A 23,815-nucleotide genomic window follows, 5' to 3' on the forward strand; every position below is an offset into this window, starting at 1 on the left:
AGGCAGAATGGGGTAAAAACCTGGCAAATTTGGTAAAAGCTGCATAGGAAGGAAGGCAATAGTTTGATTTGCAGTGGCTGGTTATATTAAGGATACCAGAAAATGCATTGATGATCCTGGTATAATAATTAAGTGCATTAAACTAAAAGTTTGGGCCAAATTGTGTTGCCGTGTTAGTTCATTTAGGTCTGTGAAAATGAACTGAATTACTCAAGATCTTCATTGACGTAATAAAGCTGGTCATTCTGGCATTGCAGTCCGTGGGTACTCATTACAGAAGCTAAACCACAGGCTTGCTCCAGATGGCTTGTCTCTACAACACAGCATACATTCAAGGCACTTCATAAACTAATCACCTACCGATCATATCCCTTCAATTAAAAATTACTCAATATTTCCAAGTGCTGGCATCCATTTTAGAAATACCAGAAGATTATGAAGTGCTTGGCCAATAATATGCAGCTTTTTTCCTGCATAACAGAAATGTCAGCTAAACAGCATTAACCAGTTCCGTAAGGCAGGATAGTTTATATCTGGCATGTGGTGTATTTGGACATTTCTCTACCTCTACATCTGCTGTGGCAATCGCCTTAGTGGGACCAGATGAGAACAGAGATGAATAGGGGAAAAAATACGCTCACCCTACACTGGGGATACAGATGGAGAGAATTTTTAGAGCAGTTTGATTCAATCAAACGGCAAAAGCTGCAAAGGAAGCTCCAGCATCACTCCTTTTTGCTGAAGCGAACCCAGGTTGATGCACATATTGCTGCAGGGGAGAGGACGCCGGAGGGGAGAGCTTTGCTGAGTGGTGCAGGGTTAACCAGGATGTTTCATACCCCCACTAAATCGCACATTTACTTAGGTGGCTCTACTGCTGGTTTATGTCAGGTGAATGTGGAAAAGCAGAGAGGTGAAGACCTGCGAAGATGATGATGATGATGTATTTTTGTGGAAAACAGAAAAATACAGAGAGCTCGCTACACAGTTTTCTGGCTTCTTTATACAAACTATAGACACCAAGCCAAGTGGGTTTTTTGTTTTTAATGCAGACTCCTCAGAGCATCACTCTCCAGCTATTTCAGTTTAAATCAATGAAGTCTTTTCTCCAGGAATACAGTCATTCGCTCCTCCAGTCTCTGCTGATAGACAGGCAGGGCCCACATTAGTCATGGCTAACAACTTGGAGCAACTAGCAATAAAGCTAAAGTATGCCTTCGATGAAGCAGCAGACTTCCTTACTCATTGTAAAGAAAAATAAAGGTATTCTCCATTCAAACAGCTGTGCATCTCAAATTTCATTCAATATATTTAACGTCATAGCCATACTTTCAGCCAGGAAAAGGTGGCAGGAGCAGATGTTCGTATGAGATAACTGAACCAGTGTGAGCAAAATCTTCCTTTTTGACAAGTGTCCCAGAATTCAGTGATTTTTCACTACACTGGGTGAATTATGGGCTGTAGGTATCCTATGGTCCAGAAAAACAGGACCCTCCACAGTCATCTAAATAACCTCCCTCGTATGTTCATCATTTGTTGTACGTGCCTTGTCATTTCCCTTTGTGAATACACCTTGCTAGTCTGCTGAGCCAGCCATTTACCATCTCTTCCCCAAAAAAGCAATTAAAACATTTGATTCAGTCACTCACGTCCCCCACGCTTTTAGCATTTATAAATATTAACAACCCCGATTGCTATATAGCACTACTGTAGTTTAAAGCTTGGAGCATCTCAAATAGTCATGGCAAAGAGGCAGTTACTGGGAAATCAAAGCTGATGACAGAATTCAAGGATAAAATTTTCAAAGAGAATAAGGCAGGCCATCATGTGAGGCCACCCATCTCGCTCCCTGACATACGGCTGCATTCAGGTAATTCAAACACTGTGCAAGTGTGTCACTACACCAGAACTGTGTTTTGCAGCAATGACAAATGTGACTTGTTCATTTAAGAATATGCATGGGTGTATAATAATGTAACAGTTTCCTTTAGAGCAGCCCTATGAAAAGGTGTATTCAGCTTTTCTTTTATCACAGTACAGACAACAACAATAAACACAGCTTTAAAAATGAGCATGTAGACAACCAAAATGTAAACAAAAAGTGTATCGGTTTGGGGCTGTAAAGGAGTTTGCCATGATGATCTAAAGACAACCTTTGCTTGCCCACCCCAAAACCATACATTTGCCTTCTTTGGTACTTGTCTCAGCAAACACCAACTGAACTTGTACTAAAATAAAGATCAATTTTCTTCACAGCAGATAAGTATTCCATAGCCTTTATTCCAGAAACCCAATTTTTTCAGTTAACAGCTTCACCCCATTCTAGGTTGCAGACCTCTTCATGCCATTCATGACCAGAGACCTAGTGTAGTAGCTTATTTTTACTTCATGGCTAGCAACCAGAGACACTGTAAGTCATTAAAGAGACTTGTCTGGCTGAATAACTTCCAGAATCGCAATGAAGAAGTTATTTAATATCCCCAGACTAAAGGTACTATGCAAATATAGAGTACTGTGTTGTACCAAAGAGGGTTCTCTGATTACCATCTCTTATTAGTCCAATAGAGGTAAACGGATTCTAGCCTGAGATTTTGCATTACAGTTTCCTGGATAAAGAGTCTTTAGTTTAAAATAAACCCTGCTAAACAACCTATAGTCCACTTAGCTTGACAAATTTAAACAATTAACTTGCGGGAAGCCAAGCTGCTTTTTCATATTTGCAGGTCAGCTGCCTTGAGACAATGTCTGAAGTACAAATAGGCTTTCTGGGCCAGATTCTGATTTCATTCAGCATGATGTAAATCAGGAATAATCCCTTTAGAGATTATAGGAGCAAGATCAGATTCAGGCTTTTGGAATTAAGCACAAACCATGTGCTTGCTGGGCTTATTCTAATTCTGCTAAGTACAAAGCGGTTCTCCTTCAGTCTGCCCCTCTCCCATTCTATCTAAAGCACTCTGAGCTGAGGAGCAAAGCAAGTGCTGCTGATAACACCCAACAGAAGACATTTGTCATTGCAAAAGAGTTTTGCCTACGGAGTTATTAAATAGGCCTTGCAATTAAAAAATTTAAAAAACCAAACAATAAAACCCCCAAAACTTCAAATTACACAGGCAGAGCAAAGTTGTGTATAAAGAGCCCTCCTGACCCCCGAACCATGAAATGAACCACAATAACCATCTTTTACAAGTAACTAGCACATTTCATTACTTTGATTTCCAGCATCTGGTTCTGGGTCTATATCAAAGGAAAACATACACAGAGCTTTTGCCAGATGCATGTAACATCCTTAGGAAGCATCTTAACAAGAATTCCAGCATTGTTATGAACAAATGCAACATCATCTGAAAGTCATTTGTGTCCTTCCCCTGCCACCATCTCCTTTGAAAGGTCAAGCAGCAAAAAGTCAAACATGGCAGTGAGTACCTTGCTTATTTTTAGATAAGATCAAAAGCCAAGTCACCACCTTGATGAAACTGTGCATCACCGTACAACTATATCAAAAAGATATAACTTCTGCCATTCATCGTCCTTGTGGTACATCCCTGTTCACATACCACACTGAGTGTGCATGTAGAGAATCCTAGTGAAAGAGGCTAAGGTGTAAGTCTCCATCCTATTTAGATTAAGATACAAATTTCAAAAGTGATGGGGAACCAGGAAGCTACCCACTGAGAAGGATAGCATAAGCCTGCATAAATACTATTCTCATTGATGCGGAGTAGTTCAGTCTCTCTGTCATGATGTTTGTATCATTTATGTCTCCCAAAACACCCTACCAAGCAGCCTGAAAGCCACCTTTAATTCTAGATGCCAGTTGTGTTGCTTTGTTCGCACCTCCTGAAAAAAATTAAAAATTTAACTCTCCCCGCACTCAAGTCACTGTGCAGGTTCCTGCTGCATGCCTTAGAGAACACTCATCAGCTTTGAAATGTTTTACCATGTACTGTTGACCATGATCCCTTATCTCATGGCCTTTGAGGAAGAAAACAAGTCTTGGGACAATCTCACAGCCCAGTGAATTTGGACAGGACGTTGAAATTCAATAGGAGCTATAAATGGGGTTGCCACACCTATGTCCTTTGAGAAGCGGAGGGTAACTTGGTAAGAAAGAAAACTTTCTTTACCTTCAGCTGCACCCTTGGGCAGTAATGACTGATGGCTCTAAGTACTCTGAGATCCAGAGTGAAGAGTCCTGTTGGCTTTGGGTAAGGAAACTACCACTGACAAGCCGGTTCGTACAAGTGCTTTAAAGATTATGGGAAGTCACAAGCTTTGTAAGTCTCATTAAGCAGATGACACCTTCAGCAATCAATTCACACACACATGCTGAGCAACATCCCTGTGCTGACTCAAAAGGAAGCATGCTACCCACTCTGTCTCTGTAAGATATTTTGGTCTTGCCTTCAACGGTCCCCAGGTAATGAGCAGATGAAGCCCTAATGAGCTCATTAGATATGATAAGTCTATACTCAAGGTTACTGCGCACAACTGTATTCTCTTTCAGAGAAAGGTGAAACCGTCGTGCAGCATTTGTTGCTGATGGAATACAGGATTAAAAAGAAAACACAGCACTTGGTCTGAGATATGGAAACACCTTAACGTGCTTGAAAGTCAACAGTGTTCGTGCCAGCCGAAGTGAGGCTGCCACATACCTGCTCAGGAGCAGCAATCAGCTCCCAAGAGAGCATGGCAGCTGGAAGGGGAGAGCTGAAAGATTGATTTTGACAGCTATAAAAGCAAGAAGGCTTTTAATATTCAGAAAAGTGTCAGTGCCCTAATAACAGAATTTCCATCTCTACAAGCTACACTTATCAAATGAAACCTGATTAGATACAAAAGTAAAAAAGGCACCCAGGCTTTAACAAATTTGAAACAGTTCCCTTTGTAGAGGTGAGGGATCTGTGAAGGAGATACTCTTCAAAATGAGCAAGCATTGCCTGGTTTTACCCTCAGCTTGACCCTCAGGCACGATGGCAGAATGCCACGTTTCACTATTTAAGTGAGGAGGATGCCAGCAGTGCAGGAGCAGGCGGCACCTGTTTCAATGGCACCCAGTTTCACCCTGTGGAAAAGCTATCTTGCAAAGTCAGTCAATTTCTTCCAAGAGTGGGAAAGGTTACACACCACCCTAGTAATCCCACCCTCAGTGTGTGCACCTCTGCCAAGCAAGCCTGAAAGTCCCATAGGAAGTGCAGCAGGTTGCCTTGGGGTCTTCTTGTTCTACCTCCAGTCTGTTCCATGAGAAGCTCCTCACCGAGGACGCACCCCAATATCTTCTGCATCTGTGCATCACAGCCAGTAAATTTCCAAGCAAGACAGTGAAAGTGTACAATTTTTACTGGCAGACAACAGGCAGACTCATTATTTTCCAAACTGAAAAGTATGGTTAGCAGCTCTGAGAACAACCTCAGAGGAGTGTTACACTTTGACGAAATACCATTTTCCAAAATGAAGCTGTGCTGGGTTGTTTGTTTGTTTGTTTTCCATAAAATACAAAGAGCCTCTAAGTTCCTATGTGGTAAAATAAATCAGGGAAATGACATCTTCAGCAAAGCTTCTTTAAGAATTCACACACGCACAAAAGAGGAGAAGTTGGATGTGTGGGTCCCCGACAGCTTGCCTGAGGAGGATCTAAGGATCGCTTTCTGCTGCGCTAACATCTAACTCTTGGCCAGACTTGTTCCCATAGGACAACTGACCTTTTTCAAAAAGAATAACTTTAAATGGGGAGGATATCTTAGGATTATTTGTCAGTTACTGCGGTGACAGTCCCCACAGACAGGACTTGGGTAGTTTAAGTCACAGGGGAAAAGGGCTACTGTCTAAACTGGGGTGGGGAAAGCTCTTCTCCAAGAAACAATAGAGGCAGCAACCGACCTGAGCGCTTCTGGCTTAATCTGGTAAAATTTTAGCTTTATCTAGCATTCTTTGTCCAGAGCTTTTACAGGTAAAGAAAATGTGTCCTCCTTTTAAGCCAGCAGAAATGAAGCACAACAACTGAGCCCCTCTCTCCTATGCCCGCAGTGGGTCAGAATGCAGCAGAGGGAGAAACAAACAGCCCCTTCCCTCATGCTCTGTGAAACAGAGACATCCCCCTCTGAATAAGCAGGGATGCTCATTCTAACCTATCAATTCTTCTCCATCCAAACCTCCAGTTTTTCCCCTACTGTAAAAAATCCCCAAATTAATTGCAATTACACAGCAACATCCTCTGCCAATGCTTACACTCAAGTTAGTATTGACACGAGAGTCCCGCCTTGCAGGGAGGCAACTTAATCTAAACTCTTCTGTTTCATTACTACTCCCAAACGTTGTAGCCACTGCAGCAGTTACTGTATCACCTTGTGTTTTTCAACAATCTTGTATTTTTTTAACAGCCAGCATCCATCTCCTGCCTCCTTGCTCTTTGGCCTTACAACCACTTACGCAGCTGCTTGAGGCTTATTTCTGTTTGAAGCATTGGCCGTTTTACGCAGCAGAGTTACAGTGCTTTTGGAGAAGCCCAGGTAGAACACAAAATCAGTGTCTTAACTGGGCGTTTACACCCAAATCTTTTTGGTGTAATTTAACTGTATGAATTGTGAGCCTTATGTCAAACAACACCTAACAAATCCGATGGCCTTCTACAACAGGATTACGGCGCTGATGGGTGAGGGAAGGGCAACTGACATCATCTGCCTGGAGTTGTGCAACGCATTTGGCACTGCCTCAAGTGACAGCCTTGGCTCTAAACTGGAGAGGCATGGATTTGACAGACTGACCACTCGGTGGATAAGGAATTGGCTATATGGTTGCACTCAAGGAGTTGCAGTCAGCAGCTTGATGTCCAAGTGGAGACCGGTGCTGAGGGGCACTCCCCAGGGGCTGCTGTTGGGACTGGTGCTGTTTAACGTCAGTGTTGGCAAGATGGGATCGAGTGCACCCTCTGCAAGTTCACAGAGGACACCAAGCTGTATGGTGCAGTTGACACCCTGGAAGGAAGTGATGCCATCCAGAGGAACTTTGACAGGTCTGAGAGGTGGAACCCACGTGAACCTCCTGAAGTTCAACAAGGCCAAGTGCAAAGTACCACACCTTGGTCAGGGCAATCTCAAGCAGAATCCCAAACAGGCTGCACAGAGAAGGGATTGAGAGCAGCCCTAAGCAGGACTTGGAGGTGTTGGTTGACGAGAAGCTCAACATGACCTGGCAATGTGTATGTGCAGCCCAGAAAGCCAACTGTATCCTAGGCTGCATCAGAAGAAGGGAGGCGATACTCCCCCTCTCTTCTGCTCTCATGAGACCCCACCTGGAGCACTGCGTTCAGCTCTGGAGCCCCCAGCATAAAAAGGAAATTAATCTGTGGGAATGAGTCCACAGGAGGGCCACAAAGATGATCAAGAGGGCTGGAGCACCTCTCCTAGGCTGAGAGAGTTGGGGTTGTTCAGCCTGGAGAATAGAAGGCTCTGGGGAGAACATATTGCCTTTCAGTACTTAAAGAGGTCTTATAAGAAAGATGGGGACAGACTTTTTAATAAGGCCTGTAGTGATAGGACAAGGGAAATGGTTTTAAACTGAAAGAAGGTAGATTTAGATTAGATATTAGCAAGAAATTCTTTACTGTGAAGGTGGTAAGACACTGCACCAGGCTGCCCAGAGCAGCTGTGGGTGCCCCATCCCTGGCAGTGTTCAAGGCCAGGCTGGACGGGGCTTGGAGCAGCCTGGGCTGGGGGGAGGGGGCCCTGCCCATGGCAGGGGGTTGGAACTAGATGGTCTTTAAGGTCCCTTTTCCAACCCAAACCATTCTATGATTCTGTGAAATCACAGCAACTGTTCAAGGACCTATATATATATGCATACATATAGTGGGGTTTTTCTGAAAATTTCCATGATTTTAAAGGACCATTGGGAAAAATAGAAGTAGGTGTCTCAGTTATTTCCTGTAATTTGAGTGAAATTCCCACTTGTAAGTGACCTAAGTCACTATTTTTCCTTAGTCTGGAATATGCATCACAGTTCTCCAACATCCTCAAGTACTGTACAGTGCACGTATTGTACAGGTGAATGAAACATTTCCAGTTTCTCAAAAGTGGCCAAGAAACACCTGAATATTGCGCACAACTATGCGTATAGTTAAACAGGTCCTGTCAAACCCAACCTGGTGGTCTAGAGCAAAGCTTTTCTGTAATCAGTATGCTTTTTAATGCGTTTTCTTTATTAGGTTGTCTCCCAGACTGCACATACATCTTGCTGCCCTAGCAGGCTAATGCAGTGGCCATTTGAGATGGCAGGATGGCAATGCTCCATCATTCCCAGTTTTATCACAGAGCTGGGTAGCTGCTGCCGTTTCACACATTCTGCTGCCATGATACAGGCTTTTGCTCTATCATTTCTGGTCTGAAGCAGTTTTTAATTCTGCATATCTATTTTTGCATATTTTTGCGATATTCACAGAAAATCTGCTCTGACAGCCACAGTGAGTCAATGACACTTTATGTTCCTCTATAAGGTCTCAGGAACCAGGCAAGCAAAAGCAGCACACCAACAGCCACATGGAAAAAGGACCAAACTGCATGATCTTTCAGCACTATGGTGATAACCTCGTTGTAGCAGACAAAGAAGAAGTCTAGGTGATTTTTGTCGCATTGGCAGTGCTTTTGCACATCTCTGATGACTGCACTACTCGGAGTGGCAGACAGTAAATTGCTAAAGCCAGCATCCCATCTCTAAAGCTCTTCTGTTTATGTGGTTGAAGATTTCCTGTTAGAGTCCCAACTCAAAATCAAGCTGTTGATCAAAAGGATAATGTTTATATACCTTTACTGGAGTCTCTATGCATTTTCCAGGCTGAACACCTCCAGGAAACTGAAACACTGCCATTTACAGCTGGTGAGACTGGAGCAGAGGAGCTGAGATGGGAGGGGGCTTAGCCCTCCAAGACCACCGCAGGTTCTTAGCCACAAGTCTGTCCTCCCACCACCACTGTGCTTGTCCTCAGATGTAAAGTTTGCATCTCACCAGCTCTCCAGCCTTGGTTCACTCCAACCTTGGCACACAGATGATGAAGCACAGCAGAGGAATGGGGGTGGTGGGAGCTGTGGAAATAGTCTGTTCTGTACCCAGGAGCAGATGTGGAAACAGACTAATGAGAGGAAAAACACATGCAAAGGAGGGACAAAACCCACAGAAGGGTACCAGAACAGCAGGACTGAAGGACATTTTGGTGTCTACTCAGGAAGGTCAGAAATGAAGATGCAACTTGGAAAACTCATCCTGAAGCTCTGAAGAAACTCTCAGTGTCTCACACACAGTTTGTATTTCTATGAGCACCTCACATCGCCATGCTGCAGCCATCAGAATAACGTCAGCAGAGGGAAGTTTTTCACCTGGCAGTGAGATCCTGAAGCAAAGCTGCATCCTCTGGCCCCACAGCTGCACCTCCTCCCCATGGATCCATTAGAGTCCCCATTAGGTGGGTAAGCCACACCCTAGGCATTTCTGGCAGCCCAAAAGAAAGGAGCTGCCCTTCGCCAAATTTATAAAGCATCTCCACTCTACCCTTCCAAACTGTTTTCCTCCTCTTAGTGCCATAAAAGAGGACTTTGATTTCCATATGATATTTTATAAGAGCCAGTTTACATTTGAATATTGCCTTCCTAGACAAGAGAAGTTTTTGCAAGAGTCTGCTTAACTACTGACCTTTTAGAAAGACCAATGCAATTTTTCCTTGCATTTCTGTGTTGCCATTAGAGCACAATCTCCAGATCATGAGAGGTAACTTCATCATAACTTGCATAACTTCATTGCAAAGGTTATGGCATTCTCATACAGTTCGGCAGCTGTGCCTCCATGTCCTGTCTGCAAACTTAGGATCTACCTGCTTTGTGTTTCCACCACTGCTATTGCTCGAACGCCTCAAGATATTAGGTAGCCCTCAGCATTAGCATTTGAAGTTTGATGCTGAACTTTTGTTAAAGGGATACAGGGCAAGCAAAAGTTTAATTCTAGCCTAAAAATTCACCCTGAAATGTAAAAATTAAGCCAGCTGTTTGAGAAGAGCAGCAGATCTGTTTGTAAGATGCAGTGAAGCCACAGGAGACCTGATCGTACAGTCATCACTTCTCAACAAGAACGAATTTTAACTGAAGGGGAAAAGCAGAGGATGTGGGAGTGGGGGATGAGAAGAGAGGGATCAAGAAGGAAGATTCCTAGTTCTTCCAATAAGCGCTAGACCAAGAAGCAGGAGAGATCCTTTCTTTACTTGAAATGCACAGAATTGCCCTTGAAAAGCTGGGTGAACCTTCTGAAGAATAATGACTTTTAAGTCATTTTGCATTTATGCAAAAATAGTTTCAAAGAAGCAAGAAACAAAAACCAAATTCAGGTGTAATATCAGTATTGCTATTGGCCAGCACTGTGTCGCTGCAGGTCACATCAAATTCAGAGGAATCATTCTGACATTTCTGAAGGCAATCTTTCTTCTTGGCCCTTTCAAAATGATTAACTTTGGCTACCTGAGAATTTGAAATGGACCTGGAATTAAGATTAAGTAAAGTAAAAAGCAAGAATGTTTCACTTGATCAAAACCATAGTTATCTTGACCTGCCTTGTTTATTTGAGGCTTGCTTTGACTCAATGTAAACCAATATTTTTCTGAGTTTTGTCACTGGAAAATCTAAGTCAGATCATCTGCACAAACTGATTTAAATCAAGTTCTAGTAAGAGAAAGCATTAGGTGCATGAAGCAATAGTGTTAGCCGCTAAAGTCTTGCACTAATGCAGGCTGCAGCCTGTATACCTACCCAAGGGCAGGTCATGTAAAAGGCATCGCTATATCCCATCAGACTGAAGGAATTTAAGATCTATGCATGGATGCCCTTATCACACCCTGAAAGCTTCGTATGCACTGTAAGATGTCATAAAAGAGACAAATATTGTAAGGTCAGCTCCGATTCAAATTGCAGGTAGCCATATATCATATTCTTTACATATGACTTTGTAGAAGTCTCAGGAGGAAGTAACACAGGTCTCTGCTTCAAGATTAATCCCAAAGGACTGCTTGTAGGACTCAAACTGGTATGTTTCAACCCAAATATTCAGATGATATCTTCTGATTTAATCTACAGTTTTGCGTGCCAGGGTGTAAGCAGGTACCTTAATAAAAAAAATAAAATATATCCAAATCTGTCCACATGTAGGTACACTGGATTTCAGCTGGAGATAGGGAACCCAATTCCTACCTAACAAAAAAAAAAAATGGAAGTGATGCCTTATGCTTCCCCGGCAGGGTCATATTAACTGAGCTGGCAGATTTGATAGAATTAGATTTCTTTGTCGAGCTGGTACAGCACTGTGATGTGTCAGCACACACAGCATTTCAGATAAGTAAGATTAAGTCACTGATTGAAGATCCAGCCTCCAGAAATATTGTAGTGTCCTTTAAAAGGAACAACCTTTGTTTTGTGTTGGTGTACCACAGCCAAAAAAAAAAAAAAAAAAGAAGTCCACCGATCCTTGGAAAATGTCAGCAGCAATTATCTAGTCCAGAGACATTTTAAAACTGCATCAATTTAGTACCTCAGCTTCACTGTGCCAGTTTTTGCTCTGCAGAATGATCTTCCAAAGGGTCGAACAAGGACTGATCTGGCTCAGAGTTTGGGCATTCCCAGAGTATGCGTGGTCACCTCCATGCCAGCAGCAGTCCCGTGTCAGGCACCAGCAAGGTGAGGAAGGTCATGTTTGGACCCTAGGGCTCCGACCACAGCCACTCAGTCCTCCTTCACTGAAACCCTTGGGGGCAGAAAGCTACAGAGGGCTGAGCCTGCATCAGAAACTCCTGCTGGGAGAAAGGACTTCCAAAGAAATGGAAAAGCTAGTACAAAACCCAAAGGCTCTATGGAAATGATGTCCTCAGAGCAAGCAACACAGACACAGGGCACAACCATTTACGCTGTGCCTCTTTTGCACTCCGTGATACCTCGCCATTGTCCGACAAACAGCTGTGGTTTTATGAGGTTTACAGCTTTCCTGAAATTGTACACCCCTTCTCTGCCCAAAGGCTTTGGTGTCTCATATGCAGGACACAAGTCATCTTCTCCCGGAGGAAGGATGCACACGGCAGTCCAGATGAAGCAACTTAATCAAGAGCACTTCAAAGCACAGCAGAGCCAGGAACGAATTGCTACCTACCCTCCTTCCCCTCCCAGAATTGCACTTTAACAATTGCTACAGCCTTTACAACTGATGACATCCCTAATCTTAACTCACACTTCAGAGCAAGCTTCTACCAGTGTTATTGGGAGTTTTATTTTTAAAAGAGCTCCCTGTCACCCCAGACCCCCCCATCTGCCACAATCCACAGCCATTCCACAGCTGTGGGTGTTGCGCAGCCCAGCTTAACAGGGGCTTTTCAAAGCCTTATAGGACATTTTCCACAAAGTGACTTGAGTTTGCTACTTACAAAATAGAGCATGGGACACCCGGCACCAGTGGAAAGAGGAGGCTGGGGTAAGAGTGGGAAACGCCACCAGGAGGGTGATGGTAATTCTTCTGTGATTGCTGTTAATGAGTGCTAGGGTGGGCCAGAGCCCTTACCAGAACAAGAAGTGATGTGAGGTAGGAGACAACTCTTCTCTGGCAAACTTAATTCCTAAATAGAGGCCACTTACATTGAACATCTATTTCATAACTTAAAGGTTAATGCCCAGAAACCAAATCCAGCTCCCACAGGATCAATTCAGTTGCCAAACAGGTTTCAGATGTTACTGGAGATGCACTGGACATCAAAGCCACCTTCCTGAGGTCTCAAATATGACACAAACCATCCAAGAGTCACATCTTTCTGGAACAGCTCCAGAAGGCCAGGACAGATAGTTCAGAGCAATTCAAATGGCACTAAGTGACTATGGCTAAGAAGCAAAGATGCCTGAAGCCTGGTGCGTGATTCACAGCTCCCTGGAGCAGGTACCTGTTGGGCGATACAGAGCAGATACCTACTGGGCGATGAGCTGAATGAACCTTCAAACACCATGCTAGCCCAGAGGGGGATGCAGACATGCTCTGGATGGGCCACAAAGGCATTTATCCATCTCACCAGTGGGACCAGGTGCACCATACCTGCCAGAACTCAAGAGGCAGACGGGAACTACCACATTCCTAGGCTGGCCAAAGCCTCTGTCTGTCTGCAGACACAGGCAATACAGCAATTAAGAGTAATATCAACATTTACAAAAGCAATTTGCCAGTCTGCAATTCTTGCATTAGTTGCAGTGCTCAGAAAACACATCTGTATGGGATGAGGAACTTTCTCGCTGGAGTGGAATTACAACGAGTTGTAAGCTGACAGATAGCCCTTAAGTTATTTTTAACTTGCATACCTCTGACATAACACAGATTTTCACTTAGCAATTCTTAGGCATAGCATAAACTTGACAGACAGGCTTTGATGCAGTTAGGCAGGACTACATACCTGAGAGGGGAAAAGGAACCCCTGCCACACTTTGCTTTATTCAGTGGAATTTACAGTCATGTTTTAACCTATATCAGTAATCTCAGATTAGTTAAAAATGCAGTTGCTTCTCTTCCTCTTGCAAGCCTGACTGTACACAGGCTGTTTGGCAAATATTCTATAGTGATATTTATATCAAAGTTATTAGTACAAAGCTAAGCTGGCTAGCACTGAAAGGTTTCATCAGAGTATCTTGGAAGAGAGGCTGGCTATTAAAAATAATTCTTCCACTTAAACGTTCCTAGGTGAAATCAAATAGCTTCCGGATGTGCCCAGACTACAGTCATGTTCTATGCCAGCATCACATTGCCTTTGGGGCCGAGGGGGGGGGGGGGGGGGCAGGGCGGGAAGAAAAAGAAAAAAGTGGTCTGCAAGGGAAAGACAAGGACAGGAAGAAATTTTTTCTCCTACTTCACCAGTTCAAGTCCATCTAGCTACAGGGGCGCGCTGTTTCAGATAAAGCACCAATAACCCTATGCCTACTTCAGCAAAGTATAGAATACATAGAAGATATAGAAAATTAATTAAGCCTGGTATAAGAAAAAAGTTAAAGAAACTCTACTTGTAGCGTCTGACAGTATTGAAACAAGACAAAAAATACATCGTTGTTCAGTTCCCTCAGCCAGTGCCATGAAAAGCTCCACCAAGTGGTGGGATTAACTGAACTAGAAACGCTATGGAGCTGGACTCGCTCTTACTTCCTTTGCTTTTAAAAGCACATTTCTGCTTCACCATGCTTTTGAAAATACTTCTAAAAAGCTCCTAATAAAAACATATTACGAATTTCATTTAACAACAGCATTTGCAATGCACTTGGCATAAAAGATGCTGTTATAACCTAGAAGATGGAACTGCCTTCTGTACGTCCCCAATTTCCCCTCAAATTGCTCCGTTTACATAAACAGAAAAGCAAATTGATTAGCAGATACAAAGTCTTATATCAAATTATGTTTAGTTTTAAAAGCTACCTTCCACAACTGAGATGCCATCACCGTTATTAATATTGTCAAGTCTGGGAGAAAAACTGCAAACAAGGCCACAAGTTCCTTTCTGGCTGGGATGTGTGAAAAATTTGTAGAAACAGGGCAACTTGCCGTCTCCACTGCACGATCAGGCTGTGCACCAGGTGAGCAAGCCAAAAAATAACGAATTGGATTGTTATCTTTCTCTCATTCAGAGACTATGCTCTCACATGCTACTAGCAGAAAGGTAAAATAAACTTATCTTAGGCAGAAGTGTACTTTAAAAATCCAGAGGTAGCTTTAAAGACCATAGACCGGGACTTTGTTGAGGTACAGGGTTTAAACCTGCTGCTGCTGCTGCAATGTTACCCTACAGCAGCACAAAAATTGAATAAATGAAGTGAGAAACTGGCAGAGGAACAGAGTGAAACAGAGTTCACCATGGACCTGCGGTGGGGTTTTGTTATTTCCAAGATAATCAAAGAAAAACAAGTGCCTTTAACTAATACACAAAGCCAGCTTTTTTATTCACATCCAACCTTTCCCTCCTACCCCCACCCCCACCCCAATCCCCACCCGAATAGGTGTTCAAACAGATGAAAAACTGTCAAATTCTCAGATACGCCCAGAAAGGGCCTCAAGTGCAGCTTCCACCCTGGGAGCAGCTCTCCCAAGGCATTCCAGGGGGCAAAGCCCCGCCAGCCCCGGGGCAGACTGGAAAAATTGAGGAGGGGTGAACACAGCAGCTGCAGAAGGCACTGGCTGGCACGGGTGTCGCAGGACACTGACGGGCACAGCAATCCAAATATTTCCAAGCAGATGCTTCACACAGAGCCGCCCCTCCAGCTAAAGCCCCTAAATAATATACAGGAGTGTGCTGCTAATTGAGCGTCTTCCCAACGGCCAAGAGGCAGGAAGACTCCGGTTAAAGGCAACTCCGCACTTTAACTTAAATGAAGTCCTGAGGACAGGCTCAAACTACAATAGGAAGTTTCTTTTCTTATATCCTTGAATTTCCTGTCCCTTTTCCACACTGAAATTTAATTTCCTTTTCAAAGGGAGCTTCTGGAGCTTATGAAAATTGACCCAAAAGATTACAAGGGCTTTGTCACCCTTCCAATCTCTCTGAAAGATCCATAATTAGGGAGGTTTTTCCTTTAACATGTGTGCCCAGCAGGCAAATATATAATTCAGGCTTACAATTACATGAACGAGCTATTTCAATGTATTGGATACATACAAGCCCAACCATTACAAAAAAAAGAGTTCAAAAATCTCGTGTGTTTCAGAGGAAAAGATAGGCATCAAGGCATGTTTTTAAGGGTTTGTTTTCATTTACGCCAGACTAAATACAATTACAGGAAGGACCTCGGATGTATGTTTCCTATGAAGACGAATATATCAAGTGCAATAAAAACACACCTAACAACCAAACTGCTGACCTCAGATGAGTCATTTATACTCCACTGGAAATTAATTGTGCAAGCAGATAGGTGTGAGTGGATACCGAAGGCAGCTGTTTGCCTTTTTTCCCCTCTTCTAACGGAGCGACACCGGCTCTCCCCTCTCGCCGCACAGCCTACCCGGGGGTGGGAGGGTAATAAAAATAAAAATGAAAAACCACCAGGGTGCGGGACTCCGCCAGGCTGGACCCCCGGGCTGCTGCCCACCCTGTAGCCGAGCGGCCCTGCCGGCAGGTCTGGGGGATGCCGGGGGCAGCCCGAGGGGGTCCCCCCGAGCGGGAGGCGGCAGGGGCAGCGCCCGGAGGTGCGCCTGGCCCCGGAGCCGCCTCGGCACCCGCAGCCTCCCCTCCGCCGCCCGCCCCCGCCGGGGAAATCCCGGCTGCGTGGGGCGAAGCCGCCCCGGGCCAGACTGTCGGGGCATCCGCCGGAGGATGCTGCCAGGTCCGCCGGGGCCGCCCCCAGCTTCTAAACAAGACTAATTAGAAAAATAACAACTTCAGAGACGAACGAGGAGCTGGAAGGGAGGGGGAGGCTCCCGCCGCGCCTTTTGCAGCGGGAGGGAGCGGGAGAGCTCGCAGGTAAGCGGGGAGGAGGGCGGCGGGGGGGGGGCGCGGTACTCACGGTGGGACGCGGGGGGCCGGCGGGCCGGCGAGCCCCATGGCCGGGGAAGGGCGATCGCTGCTGCTGCTGCTGCTGCCGCCGCCGCTGCCTCGCTGTGTGGCGGCGCTGCCCGCGGAGCCTCTCCAGGCGCCCCGTCCCTCCCCTTCCCTCCCCGGCAGGGCTTCCTGCCCGCTCATATAGCGCGCCCCCAGCCACGTGGACGGCGCCGGGGGCTCCCGCCGGCTCCTCCTCGGAGCCGGGCAGGGCGGTACCGGGGCGGGCGGTACCGGGGCGGGCGGTACCGGGGCGCCCCCGCCCCGCCCCCTCTAGGCCACTGAGCGGGGCTGCGCCCGTCGGGGCTGCGGCCGCCCGCGGCCGGGGGGGGGGTGCAGGGGGCAGGCTGCCCCCCGAGCGGCCCCGGGGGAAACCCCTGCGGGCACCGCGGCCGGCCCGGAGGGCCACCGCCCCGGGAACCGGTGTTGTCCCCTCTCCCTGAAACGCCGCTGTCTGAAATGGGCTGCGTGGAGCCCGACGGTGGTCACAGCAGGGGAGGTGGAAAGGAATCCCGTGCTTCTCGGAGGAGAAAACGCACGCTGTATCATTAATAACAGTAAAATAAAATAGCACAGAGTAAATAATGCCTTCTCTCGGTTCAGCACCAGACGTTTTTAAGGTGACTGTAAAACACTGTAGAATTAAAAAGAATACAGCATCATTAAAGAATCCCCCAGACAGAGACATTCAACTGAAAAAGTGGCTGCTAAAACTATTTAACAACAAAATGTTGGCTTTTTTAGTGTCCCTGTGTAAAGACTGGAGCCAAGACAAGTGGGGAGGTTACAGCACCTCCAAAGAACCAAATGATCTCTCTGGTCTCCTCTCCGGCCACCCCAACGCCCTCCACCCCACACCCTCCCACCCCCACACACCCCTTGTAGGCAGCATAAAATGCACAGCGAACAACCGCAGCACATGTCAGCAGGGAGGATGTATTCCTGAGCTCTGAAAAAGTGTTCCTTAGTGCTGGATAGCCGGTGCATAATTCCCTTTGTGAAGAGGATGAGTTTATAGGTTATTAATCTACTTACTGAAACTGCCCACGTTGTTGCACAACATAACTTCCACTGGAAGCTGTAATATGCTACGTAGGAGCTGCAAGTCATCAATCATCACGGAGCTTGTTTCCATAGAGTTATATTAGTAAAAGCTTAAGTATGAATTTAGACCGGTGTCACATCGTGTACTGCGCTGCGCAGATATTTGCGGTCGGGTGTGAGTACCTGTGACAGGCTGAGCTTTCTGCTTGGGAGCATAAGGCGGTACAAAACCTTCCAGGGGCTCACCCCACCACTGAATCCTGGCCCTGGTTACTGCAGAGCAACATAGTATGATCTGCCTCATAAACAGGGCTTGGAAGGGATTTAATCTAAAGGAATGACAGAAGACTAAAACTAGTGTTCTTTTACCAGGAATGTATCAACGAAGGAATTGCTGTGTGGGGGAAACAGTGTATTAAATAGCTCTTCACTGCTTTTTCCCCCAAGAGCTGCTTGCTACTTTGCTACAGGTGGGATAGGGCCCTGGAGGAGTTCCAACCTTTTCACCTGTGACACTTTCTGTAACCCTCTTGACTTGGTAACTCTCATACCTTCAGGCAAATTAGTTGAATTTGCTGCTTTATTTTCTTCCTGATGAGGGTAGGTGAGTGGGTCTGTTTATGAAAAAATCGCTGGGGCGCAGCTCACCAGCCAAAAGGCTGTGCATCAGATTTGGAGACCTCTCCCAAGCATTTTTGAGGTGATGGAGGGAGAGAGAGGGGGATAAGGGCTCTGAAGAATATCCTATGAAAGCAACAGGGTCTGGGGAAGGAAGAGCCTGAGCACTCTGCATTTCACTACCTGCTGTACCACACCTGGTCTGTCCATGAGTTTAACAGAGAAAAAGAATGATTCCAGTAAAACAGGCGATTTCTCATCATACGGTAGATGAAGTTTTACTGGTGTGGCTACAGGTTGTATCAAGGAAAGCACCCTGCAGTCAAGAATGTCCGTATTAAGGATAGTTAATTGAATGACACTGGCCCAGGCTGCCCATGGAAGCTGTGGGTGCCCCATCCCTGGCAGTGCTCAAGGCCAGGTTGGACGGGGCTGGGAGCAACCTGGTCTGGTGGAAGGTGTGCCTGCCCATGGCAGGGGGGTGGGAACTGGATGATCCCTTCCAACCCAAATCAATCTATGATTTTATGAATGAAGAAAGGGAGCAGGGGATAATATGAAGTTTTATCTGCATTTTCAGTCCTATTTCTGCACCGTTTCTCTGGAGTACACAAGGGGTAAAATACGGTGCCACACCAGCCTCGGTTACCAGTTGCAAGGAGGACAAGACAAGGAGGGTGCTTGCCCCTGGGGTGCCTCGAGGAGGCAGGACACAGTGGTATGGGTAGAGCATGGAGAAGTTCCTCAGGTGTCTGCTAGCCAACAGCAGAGAACAAGACCAAATCCTCCTCAAACAGCAAGTGTGGAAGCTATTTCTCTTTTTTATATCAGTGCTACACTCAGCTAACTACTTTGGATGCTCCCAGCTTCACCAGTGCCCCCCAGTGAGTATGCAGGCAGCAAGTGCTCTCCAATAATGCCATAGCAGTTACAGCAGGGTCCGACCTGGGGGGTGGATCCCCTCCCCTTTCTACAGTAGTATTTCCCTAGCAAGTGTCATTTAGCTGTTTTTGGGAAAGAATCCAGGATTTGTTTCACAGACGGCATTTCCTCAACAGCTCAGCAAATATGAAGTAGTTTGAACTAACCATGCAAATCTCACTTGTCTTATGTAGAGAAACGACATCTTTTCTAAACTCTGGGCCAGGACTTTCAACTGATGATAGCGGTTAGCTATGCAGACATCAAAGGAGCCGTATGAGCTTTCACCAAGTGGGGATCCAGCCCTTTATCAGTATTTTACAATTCAGAAACTATGTCTACATAAAGCATTTTTCTCTATATTTTTAAGTAGCCAGTGTTTTACTTTACAGCTGTTCCCTCAGTGACAGGATTGTTTCTCAGTAGTCAATGTTTAAAGGCCCTTCAAGGCTGAAAGAATTAAAAATTAATAATTTAAACCTGGTCTATGATGCAGAATCTTTAACATATGTTTTACAGGCCATGTAGAGTGATTTTTATTTTTTTTTTAATCTTCTCGGTAGGTATTACAAACATGCTGTGCTGGAACCAAAACACTTTTTTATTTAAGACTCAGATTCAAGCCCATTTATGCATCAACACAGGGGTGTGCTGGTGTCTACAAGCCATAACAAGGAAATCATTATCACCAGAACTGATCAGAAAAGAGGAGAAATGAAGCAATTTCACCACCTCTCCCTCTAAACCAGATGCGGGCAGAACTAAGGCTCTGCCATCTCAGAAAGCCTCATCCCAAGGTACAGAGAAAGGGGCTGTAATCTGTTTAACCTAAAGCTGCAAAATAGCTGTACCCAGGCTGGAGGAGGTGTGAGACATGTTGCCTATGGGCTACTTTTTGAAGGTTGACTGGAGTGGTTTTTTGCAAACTTCCTTTTAACTTCCTGAACAATGTAGTGCTAGAAACGCCCAGCTCAGTTACTCTTGCCAGTTTTAATAGGCGATGCTAACTGCTGGTAAAAACCCAGTGATTCACCTTACAGGGATTTAATTTCTTGCCCCTTCCTAAGTCCTTGTGACAGCAAAGGGAGGAGGCACCTTCTCTGCAGGGGCTCAAAATCAGCCTGAGTTTCAGCCTTAGAGACTGGTTTCCACACTCTTCCTTGCTATTCTAGATTGTCCAGCTTTTCATTTCTATTTTATAGTTATTCCAGATTTGCAATTAAAAATACATTGTTTTGATTATGTTAAAAGCTCTTTGGGCCCAAAACCAATTTCAAGTATTTCAGCAAGATGTCAGGTTAGGCACCACACTGGGAGAGTGCAGATTACAGCTTGCATTTGCTCTCCCCTCATTTGCTCTCCCTTTAGTAGGTAATCTGTCATCTTTCAAACAAGCCAATTGCCATTGTGTCAAGGCCAAGAAGAACAAGTTAAAATAGAAAATCAGCATTTGGTGTGTACACGGTTGCCAAGAAGCTATTTCTCCTTGCCTGTGTAAATAAATTGTCATTGAGAAATGGTTGTCTTGCTCTAAAAGATGTGCTAAGTGCTACCACCCCACCGTGCTCCCAATGGGAGAAAGGAGGAAAGCATCCAGGAGGGTGGCCAGCTAATGCCCCAGCCCCAGCTTCCCCCACTAGTTCTGTCAAAGGGGATCGCTTTTTGCACAAGCCAAAATGTCACTGGATAATTTCTGTCCCAATTAACATAGTGGGAGTGATTACTGACCTTTGCAGCTATGTCCCCCGTCGAGGACCAAGTTCCATGTAGGTGGATCCCTTTATCAGGCAAAGTGATCTACCAGTAAACCTATTTATTTTTCTGCAGCTAGACATTCTTGTTTATTACGTGTTATACAGAGACACACCTATTGATTGGCATGGTTAGTTGTGAGATTAGACACTTCCAAGGAAACTTTATAAAGGTGAAATTAAGAACATTGGCCACAAATGGACTCTGTTTATTCTCACTGGTAAGAAGAGAGACAGCTCATCTACATGTATTTTGTCTCCACTGAAGAGGTAAGAGAAGGTCTCTATTTGAACATGTAAGAGGCGCTGCCATTATTATATTATAACTTGCTGCAGCAGCACATTAAACAGAGTGAGAACAAACTTTATAATTCTATCTGATGGTAATGGACTTTGCTGTAATTAATAGATAGTTCTTGTCTGGTTTGGTTGTCTTGGCTTGCTTTTTTTTGTTTGTATTTTTGGGTTTTTTTGGTTTGTTTGTTTTTTTTTTTTTGCAAACAACACCCTGCACTGCTGACAGGTGTCGCAGAACTGTGATAGTCTCCCCTGGTCCAAAGTCTACCAAAGGCAACTGGTAAGAGCTCAGTTTTAAAACGGGCTTTTAGATCATTTCCTTAGCCTCCATACTTCACAGAATCAGACTCCAGCATTGACATGCTTTAAAAGCAAAGAGAAAAGAAACAAAAAAGCATCCAACATCCTTCCCTGCTTGCTCTTGGAGTTCAAATGATGAAGAGCTGCAAGATCTCAGTGGCACTGCCATATGGCCGGTGCTCTCAGCACCTGCTTTGCAGCACCTAAGTGCAGGACTGCATCTGAGAGAGCTTTGACATCAGAGCAGGATTTCTTCTGAGGCCAAATTATTACACAGAGACATGCTTTTACCTTCTAGAACTCATTAGTGCTGTATATGGGAGCACCAGCTGTGGGTGAAGGTTGTGATATGGCACAACCTGCTCTCAATAAATACCTGAGAAAGTCAGAAAAACCTTTCAGTATTGCAGCACATAAAACCACACAGTAAACACCAAAACCTTGATTTGCAGATATATTCAGCAAATCTGGAGCTCAAGCAAACTCACATAAAAAATAATCCGAGCTATGAAATACTTCTTTGCTTTTATGCTCTTAGATAAATGCAGGTTTTGCTATAAGGACAATATAAAGCCTGAGAGAAATAATAAACGTTAAATAAGAATAAAACACTGTGAGGATATTAAAATAGAAAAAAACACAGTATGTCTCTCAGGAAGTTAAATTCATGTAGGAACATTCATTGGCCATCAATAAATTACTGCAGAACGAGTGAATGGCATAAACACATAAAACATAAAAAAAAAGGATAAAGGTAAGTGACTATATGGTAAAGAGAGACAGGTCTGGTGCACTTTTTAGGTGTTTCATACACATGTAGCATGTTTAATCTCCCCAACATAAACGACCCTTCTTGTCAGTTTAGGCATCAACTGTGGAAAAATTAATCTGATTTACCTTCATGCATTTTGATCCCATGGTGTCTTAGGTTCCATTTATCCCCAGCTGCTTCAGCTGAAAATCCTCAGCTTTTCCGGACCAAAGGCTTGAAAACATGTGTATTAACATTAATTTTTTAGCATCATTTCATTTTATTTCATTTCAGCTATAGCCCAGGATAGGCAGAAATAAACTGGAAGGTGAAATTAGACTTAGACTAAGAAAATAAACATTGATTAGGTTGAAATGTCTACTAGGCTTGTGTTTGAGTTTCTAGCCCACAAGAAGAATGGCAAGTAAAGCCTGCTAAAGAAACATTTTGACAAGTATGCATTTTTCTGTGGCTCAAACAAAATAAATATAGTAACGCAGAAGAACCTTTTCAAAGTCAGGCTTATGTGCTTGTCTGATCAGCACCAGCTAACCGTTTCATCTCTCTTGAATGTCACAGAAGCGCACAAGCTGTGCAACCGTGCAGTTTTCAAGATAAATGTTTTTTCTCAAAGGACAAGGCACACATACCAAGGGCTGTACATGCTGCATTAAGTCAAACACACTAACACAACCAAACACTGATTGCATGTGGAAGTCATCCCCTGGGAAAATTATGAGTACAACAATGACCGACACCTGGCAGCTGTTAGTCACATAGCTTAATTTACTACGGAAAGGCATTTCCATAACATAACATAACATAACATAACATAACATAACACAACATAACATAACATAACATAACATAACATAACATAACATAACATAACATAACATAACATAACATAACATAACATAACATAACATAACATAACATAACATAACATAACATGCTAGACAGGGTAGAAAAGGCAGAAAAGTTTTTTTCTTGCTGGACGTGTAGGTTAAAATAACATTTAGCAGTCACATCAAGCTGGTGGGACGGGCTGGGCAGGGATATATAGTGTGAGCAAAACCATTCCAGGGAGGGACACTGAGCGGTTTGCTGGGGTAGTGCTGATGATCTGCTGTTAGCCCACAGCTTGGAGCTTTGTGTAGGACAGAATATCTGAAATGTTACTAAAAAAAAAAAAAAAAAAAAAAGTCTAGAAATAAATGTCCCAGATGTAGACTGGAAAATACTTAGATCACATTATTTCAGTGTGCAAAAGCTAGCAGAGTTCTTCACTAAAGCAGCACTAAGGCAGCTGTAACGCTGTTTTAGATGTGGTATTAGCAAATCAGTAGTTAGAGTTTGTCATCAAAGATAGCTTTGGAGTAACTGATCATGATTTTTTTCCACTGAAGTTGCATGGTAAGTTAAACAAAAGCAGAACTACAAATACGGTTACCTGGTTGCAGAAGAGCAAAGTTGAGTTTCTTTAACGATTAGAGACAAGAGCTAGAGAAAAGATTTCAAAGACTTGAAAATGGTCTTTCTGTAAACCAGATAGGTGCGACATTC

The 23,815-nt window shown here is 44.4% G+C and overlaps 1 protein-coding gene and 1 long non-coding RNA gene across 3 annotated transcripts in view; one reads left to right on the forward strand and one right to left on the reverse strand.

Annotated features, from left to right (window-relative positions):
• ST3GAL1 (ST3 beta-galactoside alpha-2,3-sialyltransferase 1) overlaps nt 1-16,709 on the reverse strand; it is an 80,564-nt gene extending 63,855 nt beyond the window's left edge. Inside the window, exon 1 of the mRNA XM_055703955.1 lies at nt 16,536-16,709. The gene's annotated coding sequence lies outside the window, so the exon portion shown is untranslated. The remainder of the gene's footprint in view (nt 1-16,535) is intronic.
• LOC129735537 (uncharacterized) overlaps nt 15,044-23,815 on the forward strand; it is a 67,890-nt gene continuing 59,118 nt past the window's right edge. For both annotated transcript variants that reach the window (XR_008731230.1, XR_008731231.1), the window contains exon 1: nt 15,044-16,492. This is a non-coding gene — a long non-coding RNA (uncharacterized LOC129735537). The remainder of the gene's footprint in view (nt 16,493-23,815) is intronic.

Source organism: Falco cherrug, chromosome 3, assembly GCF_023634085.1.
Source record: "Falco cherrug isolate bFalChe1 chromosome 3, bFalChe1.pri, whole genome shotgun sequence".
NCBI lineage: Eukaryota > Metazoa > Chordata > Aves > Falconiformes > Falconidae > Falco > Falco cherrug.